Here is a 7391-nt window from a genome sequence, read left to right as displayed (position 1 = left end):
AAACGAAAACTTAAAGTTTGGGCATTATTCGTGTAGACCCATCGCTAGCAATTCCAATTATATAATTGGCACGTCTATTCTCTACTCTCTACTGTTGCCATAATGCACCCATTTATCGCCGATGCAATATAGAGTTCAATACACAGGCTAGTTGCACTAATTGTATGATGGCGTTAAGACACTTATGATTTAAAATTGCTCCGTTAAAGAATCGACTCAAAACAAAAGCTTATAATTCAAACATCCTTTTGTAGTTGATAATTGATTTGGAGTTTTATAAGGATTAATTTTCATTTTGATGTATCGATATTTTTTTCATGCAATTTTGAAATTAGAAGAAAAGTTTAAATTTCTATAAAATTTCGGATGTAAAAAAATAAATAACGTTTCGAATTTTGTTTTTTAATAGCAGTTTCGAATGTTTAACAAATGCATGAGATGAAAACAACAATCAGTAAATAACAATTTCCTACGTTTGGATTTTCATTTGAAATGATCTGTTATTTATATAAAGTGGATTTATTATGGTTAAAACGGAATTTCAAGCTTAAGTGAATTTGCATGAATAAAGATTAACTAAGTGGGAATAGGCAAGACGAAGAAAAAATCTAACCTTTTATAATACTCAGCGGTCAAAACGTATGTCCAGTCAACCGATAACCACATGAAATCATTTATATGTAAAACAGCATTAAAAAGATTGATTTTGAAAAGAATAATGTTCAAAAGTCCTGCAGATTTGAATTTCACAGCGATTTTCTCCTTCGTGATGGCTCCCTTAGTGAAAAAGAGGACATTTCAAAATGGCCACGTGCCGGAGTAATGGCGGTCGCGTGGCAGACGACTGTCATAGCGTGCGATGTCCATTTCAAGTGTGGTGATAAGCTGTTTTAACAATCTTGTACAGACACTCATTCTGTTTATCCACTGAAGTGTAAATAGAGGAGTTTGTCATCTCTATTTGATTAAAGGTTATTTTGTTATTTTCCAATTTAGTCGTTGAAATTATTAACAATAAGATCTCTACCTGCGCCTAGTTGTAAATAATTTCTCGACATAATCACTTTATTGAATTCTTGAGATTAAATCTACACGATATGTACCCACCTATTTTCCCATGTGTATCATTTTCACAAAAGACAAAACGATTAGCATAATAGATGTCAAACATTCATATCAATAAGGTTATCTATGGTAAAATGATGATTCTATTATATTTTACATATTAGAGTGTTATGATTCAATTATTGGTCATAGATGTCAATAACGGTACACGTAACAATACAATGACATGTTACTGCCAGTTTTATATGTCAGGAAAACAACACATACATTGAAAATTGATTTTTAATTTTTTTTTAATCAAAATCAAAACCTCTCTCTAAACAAAACTAAACAAAACTAATGGGGTGAATGAGGTGTATGTTATTCGATGATGAGTTAAAACTTGTAAGCGACCTGGGTGCTAGATAAACATTTCTCAACACCAGAGATAGTATCTTAATCTGTGAAATTTTAGAAAAGAAGTGATGTTCTACATAGAATAACTGCAAGGATGGTGGTAAATGATGGTTCATTTTACAGCGACAACGACTTTTCTCCTTCGTGATGGCTCCCATATAAAAAGGAGGACATTTCAAAATTTACACGTACAGATCTGTTAGTTTTCATTATATCTTTTCTGATATGTTTTTTGTTACTTTCTGACGGTTTTCCTGTGGTTGACCTATTGAAAGCTCCATAATTACTTTTATTGCGAAACCCTATCAAATATGAATACGAATGAAACATACTTAAGTTGTCTTGATAAAAACTAAAAATAGGAAGTCATACTGTTGAGAATAAGTTATATCCTTATCGTTATCTCTTTATTTATAATTTATCAAATTATGTTCCTTTGAATTGTTTTGTTTAAGAAATTAGCTGAGATTTTTAAATTTATTTAAAGCTAAATAGACTCGATACACTTTAGAGCTTGACACAATGTTTTTTTTCCTGAAAAAGAGAACCGGAACATTCAAACTCCTAAATCAAAACTAAACTGACAACGCCACGACAAAAAGAGAGAAAAGATAAAAAGGCAAACAACAGTACACCATACACAATATAGAAAATAAGACTCAGGACATTCTATTTATATTTCCCCCAATTTTTATATGTTTAGAATTGCTGTATCATTGATCTTGTTATCAAGAGTGCAGATATATACAGTTGTACTTGTTTTAATAATGGCAGTGCATCGTATCCTGTCGTATCATTTCAAAGCGTTGCTGCCAAATGTATGATGCATTTCTTTCTTTTTTAGCAGCGTCCCGTTATATTGATAAATAAAGGCAACAGTATAGCAATAATATTTCAAACAGAAGCTACATGTATGTGGTTTTTATCTTAAATGTAAGATGAAAATAGATAAGACAAGAAAAATTTATTCGTAGTGTAATCTTGTTGTCTTTCGGACTAATCATTGTTAAAATCAGAATGATGATAATCTATTCATTTATATTATTTTTGATTTTACGCCGATTAAAGGCTCAAAGAATCATCAAGGATAACAGGCACATAACTTTGTAAACCAAAATCTATACCTGAGGACAGAAAACAACCTTAGTGTTTCGAATAATTCAAAATGTTCGTAAAACGATATAAGGTAATACGTCTATGGATGACACGTCCATCAGCAGTGGTGTCGATCCAGTCGTTGTTAATACCCTATCAACGATATCAGGCTTATAATCTTGTACGGCATATTCGCGTTTCGTCATATTCCACGAGGTACGAAATGGTCAGGGTTCGAAATGGTTTTTGCCAGGGTACGAAATGTTTATTGCCAGGGTACATTAAATTTGGGGTACGAAATGACTATAATTCCTATATAATGCTAGTACTCATCAGTGATGCTCAAAACGAAACAATTGGAAGGTCAAATCGAATATGAAGTTGAAGAACATTAGTGCCTTATAAATTTAAAATCAAGCTGTTTTAAATAGGGCAAAAGCAATTTGAATCTGGGTGTAGAAAAAACCGTAGCGTATCGAACCTTTTATAAAATAATAAATTTACAGATAAATGAATCCATCAATGACATTACATTTAAAAACCAGAATAATAACTACTACACTTGGGATGTAATCGGTGACGAAGCGTCACCAGAGGTGGTATCTACCAAGTGGTTGTGAAAACTCATGAAGATTACCGGGCTTATAACTTTGTACACGAACGTAATTTATTGGTTTTCCATTAAACAAGGTTATCAGAATCTATAAGACAAAAGACCAACAGCAATACATTAAAACAATACCAAGAAACTAGGGTAGAAAAAACCTTAGTGTTTCGAATGATCCAACATTTTGTAAACAGTAACCTTACAGAAAAAGTAAGTTATAAACTTCATTTCATGTTAACACAAATGCTGACAGCAAGTTTGGTGATACGATCTAGGGTAAGCGGCGTCGAAAAGTTTGTTGTAAAAGCCCATCAAAGAATAACAGGCCAATTATTTTGTACTACAAAGCGCATTTCTTTTCTACATAAGAAAATGCCTGTACCAAGTCAGGTATATGACAGTTGTTATCCATTCGTTTGATGTGTTTGAGCTTTTGATTTGCTACTTGACTATGGACTTTCCGTTTTGAATTTTTTTCTGAGTTCGGAATTTTTGTTATTTTACTTTTTCGTCAACACAAGACTCATCAGAGTTGCTTGAAAAAAAGCAGATGGAAGGCTAACTCAAATACGAAGTTGAAAAACATTCGTCTCCTAAAATTTCGAATATAGTTGTGGCAATCTGAACTTTGAGGTAGAAAAAAACAGTGTTTAGAACATTTTATAAAGCGTAAATTTACAGTAAAATGTATCCACCGATGATATTGATAGCAACACAAAAGTTATGAAAACCCTCGAACACGCAACATCAACTAGCAGTGGCAGCTAGCGGCCTAGTGGCTGTAAAATTCATCAAGGATAGCAGGTTTGGCTGGAGAGTTGTCTCATTGGCACTCATACAACATCTTTTTAAATCTATGATAACTTTGTTCGTCAATCGCGAATATAACTTAAAGATTGTGCATTTGACGGAGTTGTAAAAATTTATCAACCAAAAGACAATCAGAGTGACATACAGCAGCCATTTCAAACATTACACAGAAACCAGCAGGAAGTTCATTACAGAGGGACGAAAGACACAAGATGGACAGTCAAAATCATAGATTGAAAACAAACTGACAACGCTAATGCCAAAAATAAAAAGAAAAAAAGAAAAATAATAGTACAGAAGACATAACATAGAAAACTAAAGACTAAGTAGCACGAATCCCACCAAAAACTGGGGGTGATCTCAGGTGCTTATGACCTTCTTTCAATTGATGCAAACCTTAATATAAATGTCAAGTAGTTTCACTTTAAAATCTTATGATTTATAAATAATTTTCTTTCAAAGCTTAACACCACCCCAACCCCACCCCATCCCAATTTTAATTACTAACATGTAAATTTAAGTAAGAAATCTAAAAGTGTAAAACCGTTGCTAATTTTTATCTGAAAGATAACATGCAATTGCAACATGTATATGACATCATAATGATTTCACATTGCGTGTCGATATTAAAGGAAATTAACATATTATTCAAAAGATTTAATTTTCAGTTTTGAAAAACAATGAATCTCGTCATACTCTGTCCTTTGGCTTTGAAACGTACATGCATTAAAAGTGATTTTGTATTTTTAACACTTGTTCTTTAGCTAGTGTATTAAATGTTTTTGCCAGTTACACGTATTTTTTGCACTGAAATTGGTGACAAACGTTTGAAATATTATCGATTGTTTTTTTCTGGCTTCCTAAGTGTGTTAGCTTGACTATCATTCTATATACTAGTCATGTGATCTTAATGTATTAAAATTGTTTCAATTTTTGTCATATCTTAAATAGTAATTTATTAACATGAATATACTGAGAGGTTATCATAATTAAATGTCGTATACCAGTTACAAGTGGGATTTGTAGTGCACTATGTTTAAATAGTTTGTCACGTTTTGTGGACTGTTAGCTTATTCGTTTTCCTTTTTATTCAAAGTGTTTTCTGTTTTTTTTTTTATTTTTATAACTCCTGTTACACAGAATCTCATACCTGTTTTGAAAGCATCAAAGTATGGAGAAAATAAAAAGACGTAGAATCACACATGTAAATAAAGAAGAATACAAACACCGTAAAACATAGCAGAAAACATTTTAGATAAGCGTAAGATAAATGAGTTGCTTCACTTCTTTTGATTTAATTATAAAGTCAGCAATATTTACCAGGCAAGTATTTATCAAAATATTTATCAATCGATGGCAAAATGAGACATTAAAAACTGCCTTCCTAAGTAATCGCTAGAGACATACAAGACTGAGTTGATACGCATATTTGAATTAAGTTTCATCATAAAACATAAGCTCCATACTTTGCAAAAGGATTATACAATAATAATCAAAAGGGGACTAAGAGAATAGCAAACACGATCTTATCTTTTAGTCCATTATTGTCGGGAGATGCTCTGAACGTCATTAAAAACATTCAAGCTTCAAGAAAAATATTGAGAAAAAATAAAAATAGGAAATCACGACCATTGCCAAAACCGAGCGGATGCCCTCATAAGAATAACTGCTACATTTGTAACTGTCAAACAGTAATTTTGGTATCAATCCAATTGTATGAAATCAAAGAAGAATGTATTTGTATACTTACTACACAGGTGTTTTGTGCAAGAGTCAGAATGGGTTAAAGTTACTAGTAAGATGAAGTAGTGAAAGATTAAGCTAACTATAAAACTGTAGAATTCACCATTTTCTTGATATAGAGATGTTTGTACCAAGTCAAAGAATATGGCATTTGTTTTCCAATCGTTTGATGTGTTTGAGCTTTTGAATTTGCCATTTAACTTTTCGATTTGGATTATCCGGTATTTTTGTTATTTTACTTTTTATGATTACGTTATAACCAAAATGACAATTCAAGATTAAACTTAATTATAAGTGAGTGTCACTCGGAACCTAAAACTGAGTAATTGTAATATGTATGTATACTCGGGTAGCAGGCCCACAAAAAGGTGCTAGAAAAGAAGAACTATTGTGGGTACAATTTTATGTGATTGTAACTATAAAAACTCATCAAACATACCAGTGTTGTGAAACTGAAATGGTATTTGGTTAAACCTCAATCTTTAATAATGATTTCTCAGGAAATCTCATTCCTTAAGTATTATTTCTGTTTGCCCAATTTGTGTAAAGGTATGACAGACCTGGTAAAGCACATTTTAGTCTTGTTTAATTTATTAATCAACGTTTTCGGTAGAGTTTACTGTGTTGACACATTTTCCGCCAAACCGTAGTTCCATGTTTAGTGCAAGAGTTGTCGTTCTTTTCACAACAAAGAAGTTATTTCTGAAATACGGGATTTAATTCCGGGTGTGCTTATTGAAATATTGTTATTATGGAATAAAACTACTTATTGTATATAATTAATGGTCATGCATATTTGTCAGTGTAATGATCGCGTATACGAGATCCGCGAAATGTAAGTAATTACGGGAAATAGTCCGTGATAATGACATCTTGGTTGCGAACGTAAACAACTTGGTAAGTTGAAATTTAACTGTCCCAGAGATCGGATGTGTTTCGTTCTCCTAACCTATTTATTTCACGTTTGGCATTGTGAATTTATATAAGAAGTAAAGTTAAGCTATTTTAGCATTTATTTACACATCTTCAGGTATTAATTGTGTAAAGAGACGGTGAATTCCGTTACACATTGTATTTGACGGTGGCGTTTTTGCCGTGAAACTATTTTAGCCCAACCCTGGCCTAAGTTTGGAATTGTTCATTTTATTATTGAAACGTATATTTATTGCTATTTGTTATTTTTGTCTAAACACGGACATTATGCAGGTACTTTGACTTGGTTTAAATTGTGTGAATTATGTATTGACTTTGAAGAATTGAAATTAATATTCCTGCATAATAAATTATTTTATTTAGAACTCTTTGTTAATTTGCAGCCTTGTCTACTATTCCGCTCGGTAGTTACATTTTTACAACACCAGCATAAGTATTCTGACAGCCGTGTTGTATAGATGTGGAATTCGAATAAAAACTATTGTAAGACTAAATTATATACAAAGTTAAAGAGAATTGAACAATTGTGCCAAATATCGTTAATGATTTTATGTTTGGCTTTATAACTTTTTTGATCTGAGCGTCACTGATGAGTCTTTTGTAGACGAAACACGCGTCTCGCGTATTAAATTGTAATCCTGGTACCTTTGATAACTATTTACACCAATGGGTCGATTCCACTGCTGATGGACGTTTCGTTCCCGCGGGTATCACCAGCCCAGTAGTCAGCTCTTCGGTGTTG

This window comes from Mytilus galloprovincialis, chromosome 6, assembly GCF_965363235.1.
Source record: "Mytilus galloprovincialis chromosome 6, xbMytGall1.hap1.1, whole genome shotgun sequence".
NCBI lineage: Eukaryota > Metazoa > Mollusca > Bivalvia > Mytilida > Mytilidae > Mytilus > Mytilus galloprovincialis.
Note: the sequence above shows the minus strand (reverse complement) of the source record.